Source organism: Spermophilus citellus, assembly GCF_964194105.1.
Source record: "Spermophilus citellus genome assembly, contig: SCAFFOLD_304, whole genome shotgun sequence".
Classification (NCBI taxonomy): Eukaryota; Metazoa; Chordata; class Mammalia; order Rodentia; family Sciuridae; genus Spermophilus; species Spermophilus citellus.
The window spans coordinates 293,135-320,811 of record NW_027672931.1 but is presented as its reverse complement, the minus strand read 5'-3'; the positions used below and the strand labels follow the sequence as shown (position 1 = coordinate 320,811).

Genomic DNA, 27,677 nt, shown 5'->3' with positions numbered 1-27,677 from the left:
CTCCACATTCAGATACGTTGTGGGCACCAGCCAGACCGAGCCCGTCACTGCTGGGACATGGCGTGCAGCTGAGCTGGCCTTCCATGTCCTGGTAGGTCCCCGACACACACAGCACACACTAGCCCTGCTCGCCGCTGAAGTAGGTGCCAGGCCCACAGGTCACTGCAGAGGCAGAGTGGAGAGGCTGCTGGGGGACAGCGGCAGAGGGCTGGGGCCGCCCTCCCCTAGCAGACTGGCATGGCCCAGTGGGGCCCAGCCTCATCCCAGAGGAGCTGGGGACAGGATCTGGGGGGCAGCCATCTACGAGGACCCTTGAAGCCCTGGTCTCCTCTCCCCGAGGTGGCCCCTCCACAGTGCTCCACAGACCCCTGCAGCCCTGCTCTTTCTCCCCTCCACGTCCTGTCCTCCACCCACTTAACCTGTCACCAGCTGCCTCCTGGGGCTCTTCAGCTGGACACCCCAAGCCACTTCACCCCAAACCAAGCTCCCGGTCTCTCCTTTTCCTGCTGCAGGAGGATCTGGCCCTAAGGATGGGCAGTGTGGAGCCTTGAAAACTGCACACGGGCATGGGCCAGGGGCCTGGGCAGAGGCTGAAGGGACAATGTGGAGAGCACAGAGAGAAGGACAGTCTACGTGATGGGCGGTGTTGGGCCAGCAGGAAAGTGTGAGGAAATAAGGAAACTGAGGCGGGTCAGTTAAGGGGAAAGGAAGCCATGTCCCACACAGGCTGTGAGGGGCGGAGAGAGCCCGGGGCTTCAACGGGCGGACTGCACAACGTGAGGTGTTCTCTCAGACACACACCTGTGGAGGTGCTGGTGCGACATGCTTACACTTTCCAGTGCCCTTATGGGAGGGCCTGTGGCCTTGCTGCTCCCTCAGCAATGAGCGCTCTAGGGGCTGGTCTCTGCATGTCCCTCTCCTCTCACAGGAGCAGGGGATTTGGCTGGTTCCAGGCTCAGGCAGGGAGGTACAAATGAAGTCCCACACATCTTGTGACACGATTAAAAGGACGGGAGGCCTCCCAGAGTGACGGGGGCCAGTCAGAAGGACACGGGGGCCAGTTTAGGGGTGCTCAGTGCATAATGGTTACAGTCTGAGCATTAGCACTGACCTAAGTGGTGCTGGAAGGAATCACAACTCAGTGTGGACTAGGGGACTCTCTGGGCCCCTTCTGACAGACACACAGACAGGGCAGGGCAGAGCTCTTCCTTCCAGGAGACTCTAACTCTGAAATGCAGACAGGACAGCCCAGCGGCAGCCACCACCAGGTGGGAGATTTGCTGGCAGTCATAGGAAGCTGGGGATGGTGGAGTCAAAGGAGGATCAGGAATCAACTCAGCATCTGTCCTCAGAAAACACTCCTCAGCCACCAGAGAGGAGCTGAGGCCTCTCTGTACCTGCTGAGAGGCAGGACAGCTGGCCTCGGGGCTGTGGTTGTCCTGCAGACACAGGCCTCCAGCTGGTGAGGAACAGCCGGTGGGCCTACTGAGCAAGGGTGTGCCTGGGCCCAGAGAGGCCAGCAGGGGGCTGCCCCAGACCTCAGGGGCCTGAAGAAGCGCAACAGGAGAGTGACACTCATTCCTGGTAGGAGCTAGGACCAGAGAGAGAAGAGGGACGCTGTTGGAAGGATGGCGGAGTTGCCATGGGGTGCATGAGCTGGATGGGGAACCCTACACCCCACCCTTCTGCAAATGCTGAAAAATGTTCCCAGTTGGGGACTTGGGTGAGGGAAAATGGAAGTTTCTGTTGTGCTTTCTGAAAGCTGGCAATGATTTCCAAGTAAGTTGTTCCAAATAAGAGAGTGATGTCACCGAGCCCCTGGTCTGTGTCCCATGTCACAGCAGTTCTGCCCACTGCAGTCTGGGTCAAAGTCCCTGCGACAGCTGCACCCTGGCCCAGCCTGTTCTCTGGGCTTCGGATCTGTGGTCCGATTGTCTACTCACCCTGCCCCAGGTGGGCCTATCGGACCCCTCAACCCTGGGGCAAGTACCCACCTGCAGATGGGGAGACTGAGGATCTGAGAGGCCTGATCTGCCCAAGGCCATGAAGCAGATATGAGTACAGGCCAGGCCTCTGGAAGGCTCAAGGGCACCCTGTAGCGGGAACTCTCTACCTCTCCAACCGCCCTCTGTAAGTATCCCAAATCTACAGTGAGTACCTGTGTGGCTGTGCCCTGGAGTCACCCCGGAAGTCTCTCTGCCCAACCCCACTCGCCAGAGCACTCCTGGAATTGTCTGACTCTTCATTTGCCCCGCCCTGGTTCCAGGACCCCCACCCCTCCTCCCCCCATCCACCCTCCTTCCAATCAGCCTTCCTGTCACAGAGAGTGGACCCGGATGTCCCTCCCTAGGGCATCCCAGCAGAACCCAGAACTGTGTCTATGGCTGCCTCATGTGCCTGTGGGTGGGCTGATTTGCTCACAGCCTACTTCCCCACAAGAACAGGACCACTCCTGCTTGCCACGGCTTGGTCCCCAGTGCCGTCTCTGACTTCACCCCTCGTCACAAGCCATCCCCAAGGTGTGGTCACCTGCCCTGGCTGGCTGGCCTCCAGGCTCCCCGACAAAGCCCACGGGGGCTAGGGGCTGGCCTCCCCATTCCCTGCAGACCACCCCTTAGTGGTGCTGGGCACTGTAGCCATCACACTCCACCCTCCCTGACCCTGACTCAGCTTCCTGGCTTCTTGTCAATCCCGGGGCCTCAGTTCACCCTTCTCTGGGAAGCCTTTAAGACGACCAGACAGGAGGGGCCTTTCTGGTCACTGCAGCATGGCATTTCGTCATGTTCTGTCCCCGTCCGTGCCCTGTCCCTCAGGACTGTGGTGAGGATGGCAGGCACCAGGGAGTGCACTTTAAATGACAGAGATGATTCGAGGGCCACGGCTCTCCAGGGCAGGCCTCTGCATCCTGTCCCCCCACGAGTCTGTCTCTTGTGTGCTCACTGGGGTTCGCTTGGGCTGCACATACAAGGAAGTTGGTGGCTGAGTGGCCACGGGCAGGGACTCACCACATTTGCCGTCCTGGAGCACCTGGCCAGTGCCACACATCCCTAGCCCCTCCAGGGCCTTGGCTGAGCGCTGAGCCACCTCATACTCAGTGCCTGAGATCTGCACGTAGAACTGCTGTTGGTTGATGGACTTGCGCAGGGTTTTGATGGCGGCCTGCAGGCTTTGCTCGGCTCACTTCCGCACGCAATCGGCTTCGCAGGTATCTGGTGGGAGAGACCGCGTGAGAGAGTAACGTGGCCAGGTGAGCCTCCACCTTCTTCAGAAGGCCCCCTGTACCAGGCCCTGCCCCGGGTGGGCCTGTCGGACCCCTCAGCCATCTGCACAGCAGCCCTGGGGCGAGTCCCCACAGGCAGATGGGGAGACTGAGGATCTGCCCAAGGCCATGACGCAGATATGAGTACAGACCAGGCCTGTGTCTGCTGCCACATGTCATCCAGGGCACCACTCACTGGGTGGGAGCTCAGACACTCTTGAGGACTGTGACTGAGCCCAGAGCAGTGTCCAACTCTCTGTCTTGAATCCAGGATGCCCCGAGGTCTGGTTCCGCCCACCTTGCCAGCCTCAGCCCCAACGCCCAACTCTGTGAGTGCCGCCTCCAGCTGCCCTGCCTTCCTCTCACACCCTACCCTCCGACCTCTCTGCCTTTGTCCATTCTATTCCCTCTGCCTGAATGCCTTTCCTTGTCACCTCTTCTACCCCATTAACTTTTTTTTTTTTTTTTTTGGTACTGGGGATTGAACCCAGCGGTGCTTTACTATTGAGCCACATCCCAGTCCTTTTTATTTTGGATTTTGAGACACAGTCTCATTAAGTTGCTAAGGGTCTTGCTAAGTTGCTGAGGCTGGCCTCAAACTTGTAATCCTCCTACCTCAGCCTCCTGAGTCACTGGGATTACAAGTATGCATGTAAACTTTGATTTCAAACTGATTCAAATTTAAATGTCACCTTTCCTGAAAGCCTTCCTGAGCCCTGCACTTGGGAGTCACCTTAGCTCCACACCCTGCTTGTTCCCATACCCCCACTACTCAGGGTGTCACCTGGCTCTGGGCAGCTAATAGGCCTGTCTGCCTCCCTGCAGCTGGGAGCACTGCCAGGGCAGGGGCCATGGCTGGTCTCTTTTTCCATGGTGTCTACGCCCAGGTCAGGCATACACTGAATACATTTGCTGACCACTCTCACCTCCTTGGTCTCAGTCCAACCAACACCAAGAGGAACATGCTGGTGTGAAGCAGCCAGCACCACCAGCCTCTCAGGAAGCTGGGAGTCAGTCCGTGGCATGACCATTCTGGGGGCTGCACACATTTCCCCTTCCAGCCCCAGCCAGGGCGGGAGGGTGGGAGTGTGGCCGTCTGTCTCCGGGGCTCTCTGAGCCTCCTCTTCCATGCTGGACAGGGCCTTCCCCCTGCCAGCCTCTCACCAGCCTCTACCACCTGTGGTCCTGGCTTGGGGGTGGAGAACCCCCATCCTGCCCTGCAGCTGCTCCTCAGGTCCTTGCAGCCATCAGAGAACTCTTCACCCACCTGAGGCCTCTTCCATCTTTATCTCCACCTCAAACTCTGCAGTGACATGGGACACCTCCTTGGATGGGGACTTGCGGCCGCGGCGTCTCTTCTTGGAGGAGTCGCACTTGAGGGTCAGGAACGTCACGTGGCAGTTTTCTGACAAGGATGGGAACACTATGGCAATCCCAGCCCTGTGCACAGACTGCACTGGATTGCCCCTTGCAGGGACCTCCATGCCCAATAGCAGGGACAGACGGGGAGCGGAGCTGCAGCAGGCCAGGCTGCCGGGGCCTCATGCAGGAACCAGCCCTCCGAGCCACCACACCGCCACCAGAGGAGGCGCCCTTCCTGCACTGGCCAAGCTGCTGCACCTGATCAGGCCGCTGAGGGTTTGGCCAGTGCCCCCAGTCAGGCCTGTCAATGCAGAGCATTTAGACCAGTTTCAGAAGGAGTCTCGTGGGACCAGAGCTGGAAGCTCCCGGCTGGACCCTTCTTGGAAAGCTTGTTCTCTGCTAGCCCTCAACCTGGAAGTCCTTCTTGGTCACACTCTCTCGAGAAAGAACTGCTGAGTAAAACTGCAGCTCCTTCAATTAGGAACAACCAGGCTATGTAGAAAGGCCTTGCTGGGTGCATGTGTCACTTAACCCTGGTGTGGCAGAGACAGTGGCCCCCAGGATGCTGGACACCCATTTCCCACTCAATGTAAGGGGTCAGGGGTGGGGGCGGCAAGGTGGAAGGGCACAGATGGGATGCTTAGAAATCTAGCCTGCTGGACTCTGGGCCCCAGTCCCAGGCTTGGGGGTTCCTCCACCACCCCTGGGTCACCTACTCACCCAGTAGTGGTTGCCGTGGGGTCTCCTTTGCTCGATCCCGGCTACGGGGCCGGAGGTGGCATTTGGCATCTCTGATCTTGAAGCGGGCCTTCTGCTTGATGGGGGCACTGGGGGCATCTGGAAAAAGCCAAGATCCTCTCCTATGGCAAGGAAGTGGTGGGGACGGGGACTGCCACAGAATGAGTCTACCTGGGGTTGGGATGGGGCTGGGTGTGGGCAACTCTGTCCCATGGCCCTCCCAGGGCAGGGGAACTTCCCCTGCCCCACTCCCTCCTCTCCCTGCAAGGCCCGAAAGGTGAACTCAGGGACAGTGGGTCGAGCTCAAGCCCAGGGGCATCTGGCCAGAGTCTTCTGTAGAGGGGAAGGAGTCCCAGCCTCCACCTGTCTCATGGCCAAGGCCCGAGTTGTGGCTGGAGATTTTAGAAAGCAGGCAGAAGGGAAGAGGGGAGCAAGAAAAGGAAATACCATGGAGGCCAGAACTGCAGAGTCCTTCAGAGAGCAGATCCCAGCTCTCTGGACTCCAGTCCTGCGCTCCAACAGGCTCCAAATCACGCCTTTTACACCCTCTGTGCACCTGAGTACGCCCCTGCCACTCTGACAGCAGGGATCAAAAAAGCGCTGGGGAGACCCTCTCCCATGCTGAACAGAGGCTGCTGGGCAGGGCTGGTCCCAAGGGAGGGAGCACGCTGTGCCTGGCACCCCTCAGGCAGTGTTTGAGGCAGGGCTGCCCACCGAGTCATTCAGGAGAGGCCACACACTCCCCGAAATCAGAGCCTGAGATCTGTACACACAGAAGCACTTTGAAGTCACTCAGCTACTGCTACTACGACCTCAGATCCAAAAAGCCAGTGCCCCTGGGCTGGAACTCGACCTTCAGGCTGCTGGCATCTAGGTCCAGGCCTGCCTTGTCTCCAGTACCCTGAGCCAGGCCTGGAAGGACCCAGACTGGGACACTCTCCCCTGGGGCTGTGTCCCTCCCTCCCCATGTCCCTCTCCACATACCAGAGAGTCAAGGGGCCACCTAGGTGTGCAAAGTGTGGACAGTCAGGGGCTACCTGAGCAGCCAGGTCCAGTGCCAGAGCTGGTGCCATTGTGTTTGGGTAGTGTCCTGTCCTGGAGACCCGGAACACCACAGCTCAGGACATAGCTGTTTTCTGAGTCTTTGGAGAGGCCAGTGGGTGAGGTGGGCCTGGCTGCACCTCCCTTCCAGGGCCTCAGATTCTCGAGGCCTCCAAGAGGTTGCTGAACAAGAAGGTCAGGACTGACCGCTAAGTCAGTCTATTTCTGCCACATGCACACAGGTAAGTGGCCAGGCAGGAAGAAGCCTAGACCTAGGGAGGCCCAAACAGTTGCCCAGGGGCACTGCGACCAGGGCCCCCTCATCCCTGGTGGGGATCTTTCCCAGAGAGTTGCAGAGATCAGGACCTTGACCCAAGGAAGAAGCCCCCCACCAGTACATCCCTTCCCTGGGACCACCTGGGTTACCTGGCACGAAGAGGGTGTGGGCTGGGCAGGAAAGAAGGCAGCTCTCCACACTGCCCACCTTGCTGCAGGACAGATGGGCCTGGGCAGAGGCCTGGGCTTGGGAAAGGCACCTGCCCGTCTCTGAGGAGAAGGAAGACAGAGAGGGCCTGAGAGGCCAGGGTGGAGGCTTCCTAAGGCTGACAGGGCCCCGAGCAGGGGTCTCCCAAATCCCTTCCTCACAGGGCCAGACTGTCTTGGTGGGAAGGAGCTCAGAGGTGGCAGTGTCCAGTTCCATTTGGCCAGGTTGGACGCTAGCCCCAGAGAGCTGACCTAGTGCATCAGACACTGGTCCCAGCTGTCTGTGAGGTGGCTCACACCCATTCCCAGAGGAGGTTTCCGGGGACAGCGATGGGCTCTCAGGACAGCGCCTGTCTGGGGAGAGGGGCAGCTGCAAATGAACATGGGCTTCCTGGCCTGAAGGCACAGGATGGGGCAGCCCAACACACCCCTGGGGTGTCTAAAGATGTCCACAGCAGCTCTTCACAACTTCCTGAGGGTTTGTTTGAAAAAGTCCCCAGATTCCTAGGAAAAGACTGGTAGTTCCAAGCCACCCTCAACATCAGAACTGATCTGGCAGACATCTCATGGTGAGTGACAAGTGGCCCTGAAAGCCAGATCATAAGAGCGTCCCACAGTGAGTCAGTCACCAGATGGAGCCACATGCTCTCTGCAGCTGGCACAGGCCATACTCATAAGACTCACCGACCTGATCCTGATACTGCCAAATCTGGCTTTCCCCTCGGGACACTCAGCATCTTGCTGGAAATGCAGCCCTGGCTTTCTTAAGCAGCCAATTCTGTCTGCCTGTTTAAGGTACCAATGGTGATCTCCTGCTTTGGCAATTATGGAGGATCCTCCCAGATGTCCCCTGGGGTCCTGTGGAGCCTTGGGCCTGCAGATGCCACCCTTCAGAGAGGCTTCTGGGGGAGTGCAGCTCAACCAGGGATGGCCTGCTGTGCCTTAAGTGCTCACACTTGTTGATGTTGTCACATAGAGCTCTGAGTTTTTATTTATTTATTTATTTTTGCACTGCTGGGGATACCCACTGAGCTACAGCCCCAGCCCTCAAAGAGATCTCTTTGGTTTGGAGTGCATGGCTGCCCCATGTTCCCCTGCTTTATTCCACCTGTCCTGTGCTCCTGGGGGAGGAGACAGAGACGTGGCCCTGCTCTCTTCCACCCCAGTGCAAGGTGGCCCCCAAGGCCAACGGTCAGAGGCATATTCACCAAAGTCGACAAGGTGGGCCTTCCTGATAAGAGCAGCATCCTTACAAATTTAGACTGTAACCCCAACTCTGCTTGGTCAGTAAATGGAAAACTGCCCTCTGCTGGCTGCCACAAAACCCAGGCACTACCTCCACACCACCTGGGAGCAACGCGGGTCATGATGGCGGCTCCTGCCACCTCAGAATGATAAGCTGATGTGCGTAGCAGAAGCTCCAGAAAGGCAGGAGGCAACACCCTCTTTCCATAGTCAGCTCGGCCCCAGCTTCCTCCCCATTTTCTGAATCCCCCTTCTTCCAGCTCCACTTCTGCTAACCCTCCCTCCCTCCCTCTGCTCCGGACCCTGACCTTTTCTCAACAAGCCCTTCTTTCCTAAGGTTTAGCTCAGGAAAGGAAGAACGACACTGTACAGAATTCCACTAGAACAGTTTACCCATAAACCAGAGTTACCATGTTGAAGTTCAAGCGTGGCCATGAGCCGAGTGCTACAAGGGTCAATTAAATTCTGAACCGCAGGAGATGGGCAAGCGTTTGCTTCAGAATGCAGGATTTTTTTTTTTTTGATAATTATTGGCCTAAGTAATCAGATCTGTGCCCATGACACTAATAATTCATTTAATTATTAGTATCTTGGATTGGAAAAAAAGATGAAAAGCAGCAAACAATAAAGACAAGGGGAAGATTTAAACACCTAGACTAGGTGAGCATAATCAGAAAAACAGCCTTAAGAGAAGCAGAAAAATAGGGACTACTGAACACAAGGCTGCTTTGGAAGGCTTTCCCTTAAGAAAAAGTTGAATAAAGAAAAAAATTATAAACAAAGTAAATATGACTCAACTGGTGACTTGAAATGCAGACTTTACACTTGCCAATGCAGACTCAAAAGCAAAATAAAGGGAGTTTTGTCCTTTCTTTTGCAGATGGGTGTGCCTGAGATAAGGGGGTGAGTTGGAAAATAAGTTGGAATGGGAAATTGCCAATTTAAATAATCCCCAACATGTGACTGAACATTTTATGTTTGTTTGCTTTGTTTTTTTGGGTACCAGGGATTGAACCCAGAGGTGCTTAACCACTGAGGCACACCTCCAGTCATTTTTAAATTTTTCAGACAGGGTCTTGCTAAGTTGCAAAGGGCCTCACTAACTTTCGGAGGCTGGCCTTGAACTTTGAGCCTCCTGCCTTAGGCTCCTGAGTCGCTGTGATTACAGGCATGCACCACTGTGCCTGGCATGGCTGAATATTTTCAAGGAGTCTGAGAAAGTAAATAATGAAACAAACAAACAAAACCTCTCATGTTCCTCCAAATGAAAACATCTGGTTTCCAAAATGCTCTGTTCCTAAAGAATCCAGAGCCTGGGGATAAGAGCACCTGTGGCTGATGTGAGCACGGGGTCCTGGAATCTTGGCTTGTGGGCACTGTCAGGCTGCACAGTCCACACACAAAGCTGCCCAAGTATCCTGCATGCTCTGATGGGCTTACAATGGCTGCAAATTCCATGCCCTTTCCCTGGGCCATTTCTTAGCCTGGTGTTTGCAGCCTTTGAAGAATGAGGTACCATAGGCCCCCGTGGGATGCCAATCCCCGCGTGGCACCACTTTCCTGGACCCCTCCCAGTCGTTCCTGCAGGACTCGGGGCAGGGGAGCAAACGAGCACCACTCCTGTGTGTGGGTAGTGAGGTCCTTGTGCCTTCCCCAGAAGGCTGTGACCTGTGCCGGCACCCACGAAACAGAAGCCAGCCTGCTGACCCAGCAAGGTCCCAGGCCTGAGTCCACCGCCCACAACCATGCTTGGCAGTGCTGCAGAGCACTGAGCCCCTCCAGGACGGTTTGGAGTTGGCTGAAAAGCAAGAGGGAAGTGAAAAGTGCTTCAACCTCAGAGTAAGAAGGCCTGTTGGCCTTACAGACAACAGCCTACCTAGATCTAGCCTTTACTGGGATCACTACTCATCCTGTCAATCAGCCTTCCCAAGCTATTGTAGTGTAGCCAATTTGAAAACTGATATAAAGTATGTTCCATAAGCCTGTTAATAATATTTGTCATAGTCTCCCTGCCCTGCAGCCAATGTTCCCTGCCCCCACCAAACAGTTCTTTCTCCAAACTCTACACAAAACCAGCAGTTTGCTCAACTCAGTGAGACACTGTCTGAACAGGGTAAGTGATAAATCCAGCCTTTTGATTTCTGATATCTAGTGATGGTCTCTAGTCTTTAATTTGCTCATTCACTCATTCAACAAATGTTTGCTTGGTGTCTGAGGATGCCAGGCTCTGTTCCAGCTCCTGGGATACAGCAGTGACTAGCACAAGAGAAAAAAACACATTCAACTGTGCAGAACTTCTGCTCTAGTGAGGACAGACAGGCGGACACAAGCCCACACTAGCCTATACAATATAATCATTGGCTGGTGGTTCCAAGAGTAATGGGACAACAGGAGAGCAGAAGGCCAGGGGACCAGAGTGGGTCAGAGGCGGCTGGGCTGTTTGCTGTGGAGGGTGGTTAGGTTGCCCTGCTGAGCAGACACCACAGCAATGGCCAGTGAGGGGCTGGGGGAGCCCTCCAGGCCAACAGGAGACCAGCACAGGTTTCCTTCCAAGGTGGGGTGAGAGCAGCATGGGGGTTGGCTGCCACTGGGTGAGGCTGGCATGGAGCAAATGAGCGGGAGGTGACTTGACAAACTGTGGTTTTGAGTGAAGGGAAGAAGGGGTTGCTGGAGGCATCTGAACATAGAGGGACCTCCTGCTTTGGAGTCATGAGGCTTGCTCTGTCTGGGGACATCAGAGTGTGGCGGGGCAGAGGGGCAGAGAGCAAAGCCCAGGGGGGCAGGCCACAGTGCATACAGGCCCTGGCTGGCAGGCAGTGAGAAGGTATTTGTGGAACAAATTAGTTGGGGTCATCTAGAGCTCAGCCTGGAGGCACCCTGGCGCCGGGGCAGCCATGCGGAACACAGGAGCTGCAGTGGAGCTGGGAGCGGGGCAGGAGGAGGCTGGCAAACAGGCAGGCGCCCTCTCCCTGGTCCAGGCTCCAATGCTGCCGCACTTGTGTGACCCATGCCTGCGCCCTCAGCTTCCCAGCAGGATGGTAGGCCAACACTCCCTCTGCCCAAGTTTCCAGCACCTAGGCACCCCCCGGCCCCTGGCTGTCGCTGATCTCTTGCTTGGCCCTTCCCCTGTACCTGGCTCTCACCTCTTCGTAAGCCTCACTCCCATCAGCCACGCTGACCTGGCACAGGACCACTGCCGAGCCCAGGGCCCAAAGGAAGAGCCCTCTCCCTTCCTCCCGACCCCTCCCCACCCTCCCCCAGCCCTGCCACCACTCACCCACACAGTCCTTCCTGTTCCAGTGGAGCCGACTCCCAGGGGGGCAGACACACTCATAGCTGCCCTTGGTGTTGACACAGCCCTGGTCACAGCTGCCGTTGTTCATGCTGCACTCGTCCACATCTGGAAGAACAGATGGGAGTAAGGGCAGGAGGGGAGCCTGGATCAGCCAGCTCAGGCCACATCCTTGGGGCTGGGGGGTCAAGTGGGTCAAGGAGTCAGGGCAAGAGGGCTGAGAAGCTACTGACCACACCCCTGCCTGACACCATCTTTTGACGCAGACACGTAGCTGAACATCACACTCACACACACACACACACACATACACACACATATGGATCCCTCCTGGACATCCAAATGCACCCCTTCTCCAGGGACCTGGCTGAGGAGGTGGCACACAATTAAAGGTTCAATCCAGCCTGGTGGGGCCGGGAGCCAGCACTGGCCCAGTGATCATGAGGCCTGATCCCACCAGGGGACTGTACAAGCCCCTTCCCGGCCTCAGTTTCCCACTTGCACAGTAGGCACCTGGGCAAAAGTAGCACTGCCAAGGCCCTTCCTCCTCTGACCAAATCTCCCACTGGTGCTGGGCAGCAGGGGTAGACCTGCTCTGTTACACTCGCTGCACACCAGCGAGCGGAAGCCCCAGGAAGCCCTCGGTTCACCTCTGGCCCCTAAATATATCTAGAACCTTCTCTGCAGCCCTGTGCCCTGCCTTACTCCTCAAGCTCCCAGCCTGGGGCCTCTCCCCAAGGCACTCTGGAGTCCACGCTCCTTTCCACATGGTAGCCAGAGCGTCTGGTTACGTAACCTGGTCCTGTTATTGCCCTGCATAAGCCCTCTGAAGGTGTCTCATCACAGGGGGAACACGACCTCAAGTCCCCTCTGGGCTCACAGAGCCCTATGCTGTCCAGGCCAGCACCTCCCTGCCTGCTCCCCACCTTGCACCCTCAGCCCCAGGGCTCCAGCCGCATTGCTGCCTCTGCCCCTCAGCCTTGGGACTTCAGAAAACACTGATCCCTCTGGGGATCAGTGACACCTCTTCTCAGCCCACACATTTCTCCTTTGGGGTCCCCATGGTCTTGACACTGCTCTTCTCTGTCATTGCCTCTCTCCCTCTAGAACACACTGTGGGAGTTTCTGTGTGGTCCACCCCCTGCTGGACTGGGGTTCTCCAGTAGGTGCAGTTTCTAGGCTTTTGCCTTTAAGCTGGCACCAGTGTGGCACCCAGCAGGTACCCACTGGCCTTCCTGCCTCTCTGTTCCTCTGGCTTCCCCTGATCTGCCCGTGGTTAAGCCCTTTCCCAGCAGTGTCAAGGTCATGGTGTGGGGTACAGTGCAGGTAGCTGTGCAGTCAGGTGCATGCCTCAAAGGGCAGGTGGCCCTGGCAGGTGGGCTGCAGACCTCCACAGTGGGTCGTCCCATAGAGTGTGTAGCCGTGGTGGCACAGGCACTGGAAGCTGCCCGGGGAGTTGATGCAGATGTGGTCGCAGGTCCGCTCGAAGGAGCACTCGTCGATGTCTGTGTGGCCACAAGGAGACAATATGGGAGAGTGTTTCAGCACATGGTGGGTGGGCATGGCCCGTCACAAATAGCCACATGACACGCATCTGTGCGAGGACAGTCCCTGGGTGCTGAGGCTCAGTGCAGAGCCAGCCCTCAGCAAATACCAGACTCTCATTGCTGCTTGACGTTCCACTGAGCCGCCATTAACCCTGCTTATGGGTTAGAAGCCATCTTGCGTCTTTCCCAGAGATGAGCAGCAGGGCTATTTGAATAGAAGAGATTCTGACTCTGCCATTTTAACATCTCAGTTTCAACTGTGATTAGGAGAAGTGTTTAATCTCACCTGCAGGAAGGAAAATGATTGGGCCTTGCCTAAGATCCCCAAGGAAGAAGCTGAATGGGACATGAACCCAGGCCTCTTGGTTGCTGACCAAAGTGACCCAAGAAGTTTCTTGAGAAAATAAGGAAAATAGCACAAATAAGTAGGGGAATGCGCTACCCACAAGACTAAAAAAAAGACTCTGATCATATGTAACATTTGATCATGAGCTTCCTGGTGGCTAAGGAAAAGGGAGCATCACCAACGGCTTGCTACTGGAAGGGATGAAATGAGCCAGATGCTCCCAGGAGGTGAGTCTACCCTAGACATAAATTCTGAGGAAAATGGCTCCTATGGGGCAGCTGATGGGCCTTGGCGGGCACAGCAATATCAGCCTGAGCCTCTGGGAGCGCAGTGATTGAGTTTGTTCTCTGAGTCCCTCTGCTCACGTGATGTATGCACATCATATTCATGATGTGTGCACATTCATGAGAGCACTAACACAAGGAGGAACTGAGCTGTGGACCCTCAAAGGGGAATGCGATCCCTCCCAGGGAATCTGGGAAGAGCTCCTGGTATTTGTGGCCCCTGACCTTGAAGGATGGGGCCAACTTGGAATGGAGGAAGGGTGCTCCAGGCAGAGGCTGAGGTGGCAGTACAGGGTGCCTGCTGGTTGTGTAAGGTCAAGGGAGGACTGGGGAGATGCCCGGGGTTCCTGTCCTGAGAGCCCTGAGCACCACAGGGGACTGGACCCCTCTCTGCTGTAACTGGGGGGTCCAGGGCCCCAGACCTCAGGTGACCTGGAAGAGGGTGGAGACACAGGCAGAGTGGGGAGCAAGTGAGCACAGGAACTTAGCCCAGAGCCCAGAAGATGTGCCATCTCCCCTCCTCTCTCAGGGGCAGCTGGGCATGCAAGGTCAAGGGACCCCAGCCCTCTACTGAACTTGGCAAAGCTGACCCAGAAACAAAGAAAGCACAGAGGAGGACCAATGGGGCCTGGATGAAAGCCATGCTCCTGACTGGCCCTCATGCCCTGAGAGGAAGATGTGCCCCTGGTGCCCATTCAGGGACAGTGAGGCAGAGCCTAGGAGAAGAAGTGACTGCACCGGCCACATGGGGAGCTTGAGGTCAGGCTGGCCCTCAAGCTGCACCCATAAGGCAGAAGCTGCAGACCCCAAAACCAAACCTGGCGACAGAGTCCTCACGTGCACTACAAGGCCAAAACAACCAGTGCACAACCCAAGAGCAAGCCTCCCTCTGCGCTTTCTCCCAAAGCTGGTCCCACAGGACACCCCACCAAGCTCCTGTGGTCCAACAGTGCCATCTCCTGGGTAGGTGATAATGCCACTCCTCCTAGCACTTTACCAAAGGCCCCTCCCCAGGAAGCCTTCCCTGAACCTCCCCTGTCCACTGCCCACCCTCTGGGCTCCCACTTCATCCTGGACGGCGGCTGGACTTGTCATAAACTGGGGTCCTGGGCTTCTGCCCAGCCCTCTCCTGCCGTCCATCATTCTCCCTAGCAGGTGACTGTGGGAGAGTGCCTGTGCAATGCTTTCCAGCAGGTGGCAGCACCCACCTCTAAAGTCAAAGCCGTCCCCATACTAAGGGAGGGCAGGGGAGGGCTGCTGGATCTTTCCCCAGCCCTCAGTTTCTCATCTACAAAGGGGACTGGTTGGTCTGGATGCCCCAAGAAACAAAGAACAGGAAGTCAGGGTGGACAGAAGCACATGCCAAGGGCTGGAGACCTACGCCCATTCTCTCAGGTCCAGCTGGCAGAGTGGACATCCACGCCCTCACCTTCTTGCCTAGGAGCCTGCATGAGCCCAGGAGGGAAGGGACATTGATCTGCTGGGACCCGATGGGGAGGGGTTGCCCAGGCTTGGCATGGGCTCACCTTGGCATGTCCGCTCGTCCGTCAGCAGCTTGTAGCCCTTGCGGCAGCCACACTCAAAGCTGCCCACAGTGTCACGGCAAAAGTGGTCACAGCCTCCATGGTTGACCAGGCACTCATTGATATCTGCAGGGATGAGGGGGAGGAACAAGGCGAGGGGAATGGGCCCTTGCTCTTAAGGGAGGGGCAGCACCCTCCTTCCCTAGCTGCCTGGCTGGCCTGAGGCCCCTGCCCAGAGGGCTTGCATTCCAGCTGACCACAGGATGGGGCCTGGCCCACAAGTGTGGGACAGGGCGTGGAGTACACTGTGAGGGCCCAGCCTTTGAGGCTTCACCCCTTACGACCTGGTGAGCCTGGCATCATGCCCTGTGCAGAGGAGCTGATATCTGCTGTGCCAGGTGAGACAGGGCGGCCATGTCCACTTGTCCTTCAACCCACAATTCCAGGGAGGTGGCTGGAGGGCAGTGAGGCTGGAACAGGGGCTACCTCAGGTGACCAGAGCAGGCTCCTGGATTCCTGGTGGGAGACAGGTAAGAAGTGCCCCGACACCTGCCCTCGTGCAAGATGTTGTGGGAGGCCAACCTTACGGGTGACTGAGTTACACTTCTGTGACTGAGTGCCGAGGTGCTCAGTCACAGAAATGGGTGTGTCTTGCTACAGCCCCATGGGTGAAGCTATGCTCACCTGTTCCTTTGTAATCTAACCCCTTGCCCTGTTTAGGATAGAATCTTCCATGGAAGTGCCTTGTGTGTGTCCCCTCTTCTTACTGTGCCCTGGGGTGTGGCCTACCCAGGTGTCAGTCAACCTGCTGACAGTGGACATCATGAAGACAGACTCAGCCCCCTGAAACCTGACCCCTGGCCTCATTTGAATAGCTTCTCCTCAATAAAAGGGGTCAGCGCGTGCTCTCGCTCTCTCTCTTTCTGCAGACCCTTAAGGTCAGAGGAGCCGTCACAGCAACCCCAAAGAAAAAGGTGTTTGTGTCTCTTGTGTGGTTATTCCGTGCAGCCCAGTTAGCCCAGTTTAACTAGAGTGACCCCTGAGCCTTTTAGTCGCGAGAACAGAAACCCGGCAAGATGTAGTGAGGGGGACCTGGAGTCCTGCTTCCAAGTGCTGGAGCCCAGTCAGCTGTGAGGACACTTTAAAAAGTAGGTTTTATGGCCTGTTTGAGTAAGGAGGCTGAGGCTCAGAGGGTCAAGTATTGGTGCGAGAGCCTTTTGGTAAAGGGGGGGCAGGGTGTGAGCTGCGCCTGACGGACCCCCACTCCCCGCCTGCTTGTTTCTCTGTCAACAGTTAATGAGTGGCAGCCAACACTGCTAAGTAGGTGGCCTCAGTTCATGCACCTCAATGACAGAGTTCTCTCTCACAGTGTGGGCTGCTGCTGACACCTCAGGGATGCCTGTCCCTCCCACTCCAAGACAGTCTGACTCCTTTGAGCCCCTTGTCCCCACCCCTCAAGCTGCTCATCTCGGCTCCAGCTCAGCCTGGCATTCTATGCCAATCAGAGGCCCCTGTCCCTGTCCCTGAGGGTCCTTTTCTCCAGGAGCTATGTTCTGGCTACTTCAAAGTTCCTCCAGGGCCCCCATGGTCTCCAGCCCCCATGCCGACCTCCCTGTCCAGGTGTCCCACTCCCTCCTGGTGTGGAGGAGTAAAATGGAAGCACCGAGACCTCCCAGCCAGGAAATGGATGACCTCCCCTATGGTCGTCAGACACGCCCTGGCACAACTGCCAGGCAGGGGCCCAGCACCTGTGGAGCCCACCCTGAGCGTGGGTGCTGGGCTGGTGCCGGATGCCCTGTCCTGTGTACTGGGCACCCAGTGACAGGGTGAGCCTGCCTCCTTTGATAGATGGGGGACAGGAGCCTCGCTCCTCCCAAAGCAGCTCCCACCCGAGCCGAGCCTCAGCAACCACCTTCCTGCTTCTTCCTTCAACCAGACAGGCGACGGGCACCTGCCCACGTCCCCAGGCATCATTCCCATGGAGTGGTCCCAGCAGCTCTGGACATGGCTCCTGCATATCAGAGGACAGCCCTCTTTAGCCCTCCCTGGGGTCACCCTGGGAGCCTGGGGAGGTGCCTGAACCAAGCTCTTCCTGCGGCATCTCCCTCCAGCCCCACGACAAGTGGGAGGAGCAGAGCCCTGTTTTCATAGAATGTGGTCACAGGGCTACAGGTGAGAGCTGACCTCCACCAGCACCGTCTGTCTCAAGGATGGCTTTCTCCAGCACACCATGCCGGCCCTGTGGCCACCAGAGAGACATGAAATGAGCTGTGGCCTGAGCTGAGGTGTCTCCACCCCAGGTTCCAGGAAAATTGGGAGTTTCTAGCATAAAGCCTCAGGCAGGAAAGCAGAGGCCTGTCTTTGCCTTGCCAGCTGTGTGACCTTGGGCAGGGAAAGACACCTCTCTGAGCCTCAGGTTCCCCATCTACAGACTAAGATGTCCACCAGCACCTCCCCTAGCGCCATTAGTGGAATTAAGTAAGCCAACTTCGCTAAGTAGACAGGGGCTGTCCTGTGATCATTATCAGGACCCCTGCCTCCTCAAGAACGCCTCAGGCCTCCTGAGACTTCTGACCCCTTCCGCTTCCTCATCCAAATCTGTCCAGCCAGGGTGTGTCACAGCCACCAGCCAGGCAGAGGGAGGCATGTGTGCTTGGGCCCAGGCTGGAGTAGCTGGCTGCCTGGAGGGATGTGGGGGTGCCCCTCCTCTCTACCAGGATCTAGTAAGGGGGTGCTGGGCTCCCAGGTCCCTTGACCTCTGATGAACCAACACTGGGGAGGCACTTCAGGTCCTCTGTCCCCTTCCCATCCTCCACTGTGTCCACACACCCTCCACCTTCCACAGCAAATCTGGCCATGCCCCTACCTGCTGACAAGTCTGTGGGGGCCTCTGGGTCTCCTGGGTAAAGGCCAGCCCTTGGCGGTGGTCACAGCCTTCGTTCTGCAGCCAGGCCTGCCCGCTGCAGCTTCTCTCTTGGGCAGGCTTGGCCTCTGCTGCGCAGCCCAGGCTCCGGCCACCCGCTGCACCACTGCAGCTGGCTCTCACCTGCTGGCCCTCTGCAGGGCCTCTCCACCTTCCTCTGGCCAGCCTTCCTGTCCTTCCCTCCAGAGTCCATCTCTCCCTAGTCACAGGGCTTGCCCGGGGGCAGGAGACAGCCTTGGGACTAGACCACAGAGGTGGGTACCTATTCCTGTCTGGCACCCCGGGCCCAGAGTGAGCGACTGAATGAACAGATGAGCCAGGAGGTGAGACAGGGTGATCTAGAAACAGAAAAGGGCCTGAGGGTCCGGGAAGGGTGGGACCTTGGCCCATCAAGTAGCCACTTGACTGTACCACCCAACAGTGGAGCACAGGTGTGTGGGTATGGGGGTGCCTGCCAGGTGAGGACTGTGCCACCGGAATGCACAGGATGGCTATTTCTGTTCCCTTCTGCCATCCTGGCACACTGTGGGGCCCATGAACAAGGGCTTTTGGGAGGGGCAGAGGGAGAGTTAGGATGTGGGCTGGCCAGGTGGAGGGCAGGTGAGGGCACCTCTGCTCCCACACAGATAAAAGTCCCAGCAGGTGGCCTGTCTGGCCCAGGGCACAGGGAAGCAGCAGTGGGTGGGGATTCTCCTAGATTTTTCTTGAAGGTGTGTGGAGGAGGGTTCTCCCTGAGGGAAAGCGGCTGCAGCTCAGAACTCTACCCTCTGGGGAGAGTCCAGCATCAGGAGGTGGCCCCCCCAACAGCACAGGGGGACCCAGCTCCAAACTGAGACTGAACCCAGCCCAGGCCACCCCCTTGAAATAAAGCCTGGGCTTGGGGGCAAGTCCTCTTGATCCTCTAAAACCTGCATCCCACTTTCCCACCCCTGCCGCCTACCCTGGGGATCCCCACCAGCCCTGGTGAACCCCACCTGCCTGGGCTCTCAGCTCTGGATTTTCCGCGCCCTCTGTTATCTCCCCTCCAGTGATCTATCTTGCTTGACAATGACTTTTTTGCTTCCAGAAAACACTGAAACTTTGAAATCACTCCTTTGATATTCTTCCCTGGACCTGAGCCAAGATCAGGGTGTGCACCCTGAATTGAGGAGTGAAACTCAAAACCCCAGAGGCCAAGGTCTTGGGTTCACTGGGAATCCCCTGCTGGGCTTGCCCCAGCCAAGTCCCCAGCCCTGCCTGCATCTCTCCAGCAAGAGCCTGAGAACCCAAGGTCACCAACCCTGGGGTCTGGAGGGGGCATCTGGTTTCTCAGGCTTCCCTCCTTGAGTTGAGCTGTTCTCTGTTCTCGCTCTACAGGTCTGTGCCAGCCCGTGCCCCTCCATTCCTAGTATCAGTGGGGAAGTCTCAACCCAGTTTCCCATCTCTGCCACCATCCGGCCCAAGCAAAAATGTTGTCCTGAGCCAGGGGATGGCAGCAGTTTCCTCCCTGCTTTTCCAGATGCTGCCCAGAGATTGCTGGCCAGGTGGTGGCAGGGACCATTTCAAAATAAAAACCCACCCAGTACTGACTGGGGTCTGCCCAGGACTCACAGCTGGAAATGTCACCAGCCCCCTTGGGCTACCCCAGAGAGGGGTGGGGAGCAGCAGCAGGAGTCCTTCTCCCGGCTGCTCCCTCTGGGGCCACAGGACTCCCAGGCCCTTTCTGGTCCCCAGTGGTGAGCTGGCTCCAGCTCTCCTTCCAGCAGCCTTGCTCTCAGGACTTCAGCCCTGCAGGCCCCCTTTCCCAGTTCAGCCTCCACCTCCCGGCGAGGCAGTGACGACTGGTTCTTCCTCTCCAGGCCCTGGATCTCTGGACAGGTGACATTACTGGGCCTTGAGGACGCCCAGATCTGCGCGGACCTCTGGCTCCCTTGCCACTCACTCCTGGCATTGAGTCCACATGGCGAGGACTCAGATGTCACCTGTCTGCCCACAACCCTGCCAGGAACACATCAGGGCTACTGACAGGCCAAGCGGCGGCTACAGAGGGCTTCACTTCACATCAACAGCTGGCAGATCTGCCTCTGCTGTCATAATTAGCAGCTCTTCGTAGCAAGGGGGCATGGAAGGAAGAAGCTACTTTGTCAGACTTAAAAATAGCCCACCTCAGTCAGTTTTAAATTGTCTTAAACATTCGCTGGCCACACTCTCCAGATCCTGCTCCCTTCGAGGCCCTCCTTGGTCAGGGCTGGGGTAGGTGCCTGAGGGCGGCCCGGCTGCTGCCCCCTTCTGTGTGCGGCTTTGCCAGTCAGGCCTGGGCTTTTGTAATGGCCCCCCTGGCCTTTGCCTGGCCTGGCCCTGTTGTGGGAGTCTGGTCCCCACACAGGCTGGTCCTGGAGCCCAGCCTCTCTCCGTGGAATCCGCATCTCCCCTTCCCTTACTGCGCCCCCCGGCCCTTTCCTCCATCTTCAGCTACCTGTTCCTTTTCTATGACAAAGTTCCTCTGCATCCTTCTTCCTTCAGTGAAGCACAGAACTCACACAAATCCCCTTACAAATTTCCTACAGTGACACATAATGACATACACACTTCCCAAACAGCCCAGAGCTGGGCTGTCCCCATCTGTTCTGAGAACCACCCCCACTACAGGTCAGCATCTGGGCCAGCACCTCTGCCCCCAGGGAGTTCCAGAGTAAAGGCACTTTTGATCCAGGAATCTATGGAAGTGCCATACACCTGTGTCCTCTGGCCCCTGCTGGGACCCTCCCTTCTCCTGACCTTCCCAAACAGCAAGGTGAGTGACTGCCGAGTGCCCCTATTCTGTGGCCACATGGGGCTCAGAAGCCAGGTGGGGAAACCAGCATACTCCCTGTGCTGACCTTTGCATGTCTTCCCGTCTGGCTGCAGTGTGAATCCAACCGGGCAGCTGCACCGCACGCCAATGGCTGTGTCCTTGCACGTCCGATCACAGCCTCCGTTATTGACTGCACATGTCTCTGGGGAGGGAAAGACACAGATGCTCAGTCTCCTTGGGCAAAAGCTACCAGTTTTCCCCAGCCATGGGGAGATCTCCTGTGAGATAGGAGAGCTGGGTTCAAGTTCTGGCTGATACTCCTGCTAAGGGACTTTAAGGAACCTGTGCTGCCTCTCTGAGCCTCAGGCTCCCCATCTATAAAATGGGAGAATGGGATCCATTCCCATGGGGTCGCTGTGAGGCTCGTCAAACCTGACAGAGAGCAGTACTGGGTAGAGGTTACTGCTGACAGCTGAAGACCACGATCTGGGGTTGAGATTGGCCTGGCTGGTACTTAACTGCCCACGGCCAGGTTCCTGAACCTTTGTCCCACCTGCTCTTAGACTCCAAGTCCAGCAGGTGGTGGCTGGAGGCAGCCAAATTCACCCCAGTGGGGAATGGCTGCAGCCCTGGCTGTGGGGCCCGGGCCTAGTGAGGCTTGGCCCACCACTGTTCTCATCAGAGTGCACCAAATGTGTCTGGATTTTTTCCACTTGAAGTCTGTCTAGTGCTTTTTTTCACGTCTGAAAAGTTCAGAGTCTGGAGTGGCTGAGGTACAATGGGGATACCAGAGCTTGCAGTGAGTGGTCCTCACTGGCTGTAGAAAGGCCATAGTGCACCCACAGGGGGCTGTTCTCCCAGACCTCAGTCCTTGCCACCTGGTTTCATATCTTGTGGTACAGGGCCTGGAGGGCACAGCCTGAGCTTGCTTCACCTGGGGGCCTGCCTCAGCTTGCTTCACCTGGGGGCCTGCCTTCCTTGGTTCTGCAAGAGGCTGTGTGTTCCTCTGGGAGAAGTTTGAGAATGAATGTACGGTTGCCAGCAGTCCCTGCTGCTAATTAGATTCGTGGTGCCCGTCCTTTGACCTTCACCTTGAGGGTGAGCATGTGATTCTGCAGGGCCTCCAGGGTGGGCGTCCTGCTGCCGGGGCTACCTGCATGAGAGCCGCCTGCCTGCCTTGGGGTTAGTGACTTCCCACCGCCATCACGGGGCTGGCTGTAGTTTGCTGAAAGGTGTCTCCTTGGCCCTGAGCTCTTTCTGGTCTGTCTCAGTGCCCTGGTGGCCCTGGCAGCTTCTGTGAACAACCCCCCCCCCGGGGTCTTTGCCGTGCGTTGGCCCTGGCTGCACACCTCCTCCCTGCTCAGCCTTCAGGTCCAGCTCCCAGGGCACCTCGGCCAGGAGCACCTCTGCAGAGCCACAGAGAGAAGGCTGCAGCTCTTCCTTGCCCTGGGGCAGCCCGGGGCCTGGGTCCAAACGGCCAGTTCTGCCTGGCACCAGGCCTGCTCTGGCCCTCTCGTCTTCTCACGGGACCATCTATGGGGAGACTCCCTTGGGGCCACAGCTGGCCCACACCTGGGGAAGCCTCCTTCCCAGGGCTGAGGTGAAGATCAAGTCTTGAAGGCACCAGGCAGTGGCTGCTCATTATGCGTTTCTTCTCCTGGGCTTAAAGCCAGACCAGGAAATCCTGCCTCCCAGCCCACAGCAGAGCCAGTGTCCCCGAAGAGCCCTTTCAGCCTTCCAAGTGTGATGGCCCCTTGATGGAGGGGGGGCTGAGAACCTGCCCGTTTTGCAGGTGTAGGTAGTTAAGGCTCTGAGGTAGGGGGCATTAGGCGTCAGCAGCAGGCACTGAGGGCTGGGCCAGGCCTGGTCTCTGTGCTGGTGGAAGTGGGTGGGGCCCTGGTGATTATGTTCTTGAGAAATGAACATACCTGACAGCTGGTATGTTCTTCCCCTTGGTGGCACTTGTAACTCGACCCTTCAGACCCAAGAGGGTCTTGGGGACCTGCCCACTGGGCAGTCTGAGGCTGGGAGGGGGCTGGGCCAGCATGGATGTCCACCACTTCTCTGGACCCCATTGCAGGGCTCTCCCCCCCACTGGGTGATTTCAGTTTCTCTGAGTAGCCCCAGCCAGGGGCTGGTGCATAAATTTTAGGCTTTGAGTGAGAGCCTCTGAGTACCCCAGCATCTGGGGGCTGGTGGGCCATTCTTGGATGCAGATCCCTCTTGCTGCCAGTGCCCCATCATGGTGGTCACTGCATGCCAGGCCCTACTCTGCCTCTTGTCTCCTGTCCTGGCCTTCAGAGCTCCTGGGCCCAATGCTTCCCCCACCAGGAGTGGGGCCAAGGTTGTGCAGAGTGAGCGACAGCACTGGAGGTATCAGCTTGGTCCCACTCTAAGTGCCAGGAGGGCAGTGACCCACCAGCAGGCCTTCAATCTGTCTCCAGCCACCCTCAGCTCCAGGGACCCAGGCAGCTGTGCCTAGACCTGCTGCCCACTGCATTCAACTCCCCCTTCCTCCTGCAGCCCCTGCTCCACCCCGTTCAGAACACTCCCTCACTTGCTGGCACCCCTGGGCCCACTCTTGCTGCTTCCTTAACATCTCTGGAATCCAGCCCCTGCTCTTGCTGCTGCCATTTGGGACCAGGCCACCACAGTCCTCTGAGATTCCACAGCTTCCCAGGCTCTTCCCCTAGCTCATGGCCTCATTTCCAATGCTCCCCAGGGCTTTTCTGAACCAGACCTGTGCTGGGCGGGGAGGTGAGTGCAGGGAGCAGTCTGGCAGCTGGCCTGTCCTCCACTCTGCCTTCCTAGGACCATGAGCAGGTTGTCCTGTGCTGGGGCCTCTAGTGCCTCTGCTACAACATGGTGGCGTGGGGCAGTTCCTGCCTCGCCTACCTTAGCAGTGCTGTTCTGAGGTGACGGAGGTTCTGCTACCAAAGGCAATATGTATAAAGAGCAATACTGAAGCCCGCCCACGTCCTTTGTGGGGGACTGAAATCTGCAGTTAGGGAAGGTTGGTCTGGGAGGTGCCAAGCATCTTGTCCTTGGAGGTTTCCCTTAGAGGCTCCTGGGTGCTGCTGAGGGGATCCCTTGCCTTCAGTGGCCATTAGTCTGGGGTACTGCCCAGCTTCCATTTCTGAGGGCTTTGGAAAGCTGCCTTACCTCTCTGTCCCCCAAGACCACAGGCTGCCAAAACCCGGTGCTGGATCACCACTGTCTCTAAGAGCTTCAGAAAACAGCTCTGTCCTTCCTACAGTGGGCATCTAACTGCAGGCTACCCAAATGTGAGCTGGAGATGGCAGCAGGACATCTCTCTGGGTCTCTGGACCTTCCACCTCCTTCTCAGGGCCTTCTCAGGGTCGCATCACAGCTCCTGTCCCTCCCAGAGGCTAAGAGTGAGCTTGGGCCAGAGGGTAAAAGAGGTTCTGCAGGACGGCCTCATGAGGCCACACCCCACTGCAGGTTTGCCTCCAGTCACCAGAACTGCGGGCAAGTGGGGCAAAGGAGAAGAGGGCAAAGCTAAGCCTCAGAGAGTTCTCCCAGGATCTGAAGGAAGGATTTCCTTTCAGACTCTGTGAGCCCCATCTCTCCTATACCCCGACTTTAGATGAGAGCTGCCAGGGCTCCCCTTAAAGATCTTCCTGCTCCTCCTGTAGCAATGATGACAGCAAACCTTGCCCTGCCCACCCCTGAGCACCTGACAAAGCACTTGTCAGCCACTCACCTCTGCAGGCCTCACCCATGGGGCACTTTTGCAGGTGGGGACCTGAGGCTCAGAGAAGTAACTTGTCCAGGCAAGACCAGTTACCTGATTTGGGGGACCCAATGCAAAATATCAATGAAGGCCCCCTTTTTCCACGATTGTTTAGAACTTCAAGACAGAGTCAGTAGGGCATTCAGCTAGTTGGGGACCATCCCAGGGAAGGACCCCTGGTGACTGCTCAGGTTGAGCAGGGGAGGATCCAGCATGCGCCCTGGGGTTGTGGGACTCCAGGCTGATGAGCGAGCTGGAGCAGGCCAGAGAGCTGGGGTTTGGCAGAGAAGACCAGGGCCGCTCCCAGTGAGGCAGCAGAGCAGAAGAATCGAAAGCCCCAGTCTTTGGACCTTCCTCAGGGAAGCCCTATGCTGGGCTGGCTTTGCAACACTGGATCCCTGCCTGCAGCAGGCCAGGGCTCTACCAGAGGGACAGGACGTAGGAGTAGAGGACAGAAGGCTGCCTGGGAGCAGCCCTTGGAATTCACACTGCCTGATGGCACCTCACCGGCCCAGGTTCAGCGAGTCTTTGAAGGACAGTCTCTAGCGAGTCCTTGAAAGACAGTCTTAATCACAGTGGAGTGGAACAAATATGAGCTGAACAAATATCTGGCTGTGTGAACAAGGCCAAGTCTCATTGCTTTGGGAATCTGTTTCCTGATGGGGATGGAAAGAGTGTGTGTGAGAGCGCAGGGTTAAGAAGGGACCAGGGCAGCTGAGACAGGGAGGCTGCTGAGGCCAGGACTGCAGCCCTGATAAGGTATAGGTCCCCATGTGTGGGTGGAGATGACAATATTTACTATGTAGTTCTTGCAAGGCCCAGAAACAATAGTCTGCATCAGTGTTTTGTAAGCACTGAGGGATGGACTTTAGCTTACCCATGCTCTCCGGAGTCCCATCCTGGGCCTCTGATGCCTGGGGTGGCACTGTCAACCCAGAAAAGGCCTCAGTGTCCCCCTCTGTGCTCCAAGGCAGAGTTAAGGACACACCTCAGGCTGCCTCCGAGGTTCAGGATGCCCCTTGAGCATCGTGGGCAGAGGGATTGCTGACCTCTGTCCTGAGCACAGCTGATGCTGGATCTGGACGGAGCCTTCCAAGGTCGCCTCTTCCCCTCCCCTACAGGGACCCCACCTCATCAGGGCAGCAGCCTCCTGCCTCAGCTGCACTGGGCCTTTCCCCTCACTGTCTCCACGCACTCACTGTCGCCAGCCTGGTTCCACGTCGAGGCCTGAACAGTCCCAGGTGGGCTTACCCAGTCCCCACCTCAGCAGATGGCGCTCAGGAGTAGATCTCGCAGGCTGGAGGCAGAGAAGGGCACTCCAGGCAGCAGGGAGAGGCTGGGGTGGGTAGTTTGTGCCATGTGGTTAGGCCAGGGTGCTAGTGCTCAGGAGATGAGCAAGCCACCCCATGTCATCCAGTCCCTGCTGAGCAACAGGAGGTGGCATGAGACCTTGCTCATTGTGCCCAGAACAGATGGTCACACGATACTAATGACAGGTTGGAGTTCAGAGAGCCATGAGGTGACAGGCAAGAGGAGACTAGGGCCCCTGGGTAAGGGCCATAGTGCCTTTTATCCCAAAGTGGCAGGAGCCAAGGAAGGGCCAGCAACCAGCTGAAGGGAGAGGGTCAGAGGTCAGAAAGCCACGAAAGCCAATGGCTAATGCCTTGCAGCTGCTTTAGCTGGTCCTAGCATGGGCCACTCCCCTATGAGGGTCAGGCTTTCAAGGAACAGGGCAGATGTAGAGCACTGGGCCCATGTGTGTCACACCAGATCAGAGCCTCTGAGGGAGGGGCAGGCTCTGCACTATTGACAAGTCTTAGAAAACCCAAGGCCTAGAGAGAGGACCATGAGGCCCCCATCAAGTCCCTCAACCAAGTGCTCCAGAAAGCTACAGCATGCCTTGGCGTGCTGGCCAACGGGTCCATGCTGGTTCTCAATTCAGGCATCCTAGCCCTCTGTCCTGGCCCAGGTGGGGCTGCCTGCAGCACTGCCTCCTCTCAGCAGGGGAGTCCCACTCTCTGGTACCACCTTCCCTAGCTCCTGCCAAGCCTGACACAGGGCAGGCATCAAGTCCCCCTGTCTTCTGTCAATCCTCATGGGGCTTCCAGTGTTCCTGCTCATTAATACTGTCATTGAAGAAAATGCTTGTGCCTAGGACATTGGGCACAAGGGTCACCCTGCCTGGAGAGCATACAGTCAAGGAAACTGTTGCATGAATGGAAAGTGCTACCTCCCCAAGCGCCACCTGCTCAGGGGAGTTCTCCGTGAGGTATATTTCTGTCAGTGGAACTGTCCCCTAGGGACTTCAGGGACATGCTGTGAGTGCAGAAAGCCATCCCCTCAATGCCAGTGCTCAGAAAGCAGAAACCACCTGGACCTGCCAAGAGGTGGAGGAGGCCCGAGTGTGGGAAGTGCCAGGAGTAGTGACTCACCCAGGAGCCAGGCAGGCAGACCTCAGGACAGGTGTCCTCATTTGGTTTTAGGGCTCTCAAATGCCCTGTCCACTGAAGGACAACAGCACAGGCAGGAGTAGCCACTGGCAGCAGGCCTCTTCCTGCACTCTGCGTCCTACCTGCACTCTGAAGGGCAGACACAGGCTCAAGAGCAGCCTCTCCCTTGAGTTGGCCCTTAGGAGACAGGCAGATGGGATCACTGTGCCTATTCCACAGAAGGCTCAGAGGAAGAGCTGGGGAGAGGCCCAGCTGCACATCATACTGGGCTACCCTTCCTGCCATGCGCTACCTGGGAGTTCTGGGGTCGTCAGACCCCTCTGTCTAGAGTTCCCCATCACAGCAGTGAATGCTCAATGAGCACGCCTGCGCCAGACCCTGTGCAACCTGCAGGGAGACAGGGCCACACCTAGCTGCCCCAGAGGGGCGTGGTGTGGACTGTGCAGCTAGCATTAGCCCAGAAGCTGCTCAGTAGACGGTGAAGCTTGGCCCTGGTTTCTAATGGCTGCCCTGGGGATTTGGCTGAGGACAGATTAAATGACTCCTGGGCAGAGGGAGGTGCTAAACACAAACCTCTGTACTGCCAGGTGGGCCTTCAGCAGCAGCATAGCCTCTACCCCATGGCCCCATGGTGTTGGGGGCCTCCTGGAAGGTCAT

General features: G+C 57.3%; 1 pseudogene across 1 annotated transcript; it reads right to left on the bottom strand.

Moving 5' to 3' along the window:
• Positions 1–27,677, bottom strand: LOC308640345 (signal peptide, CUB and EGF-like domain-containing protein 1; annotated as a pseudogene). The gene is made up of 12 exons: positions 27,594–27,677; positions 27,143–27,197; positions 20,902–21,018; positions 15,124–15,246; positions 12,809–12,925; positions 11,406–11,528; positions 6,827–6,946; positions 6,397–6,501; positions 5,342–5,458; positions 4,527–4,664; positions 3,006–3,209; positions 1–162 (listed from the first exon to the last, which is right to left on the bottom strand). The product of its transcript is annotated as a signal peptide, CUB and EGF-like domain-containing protein 1 (transcript).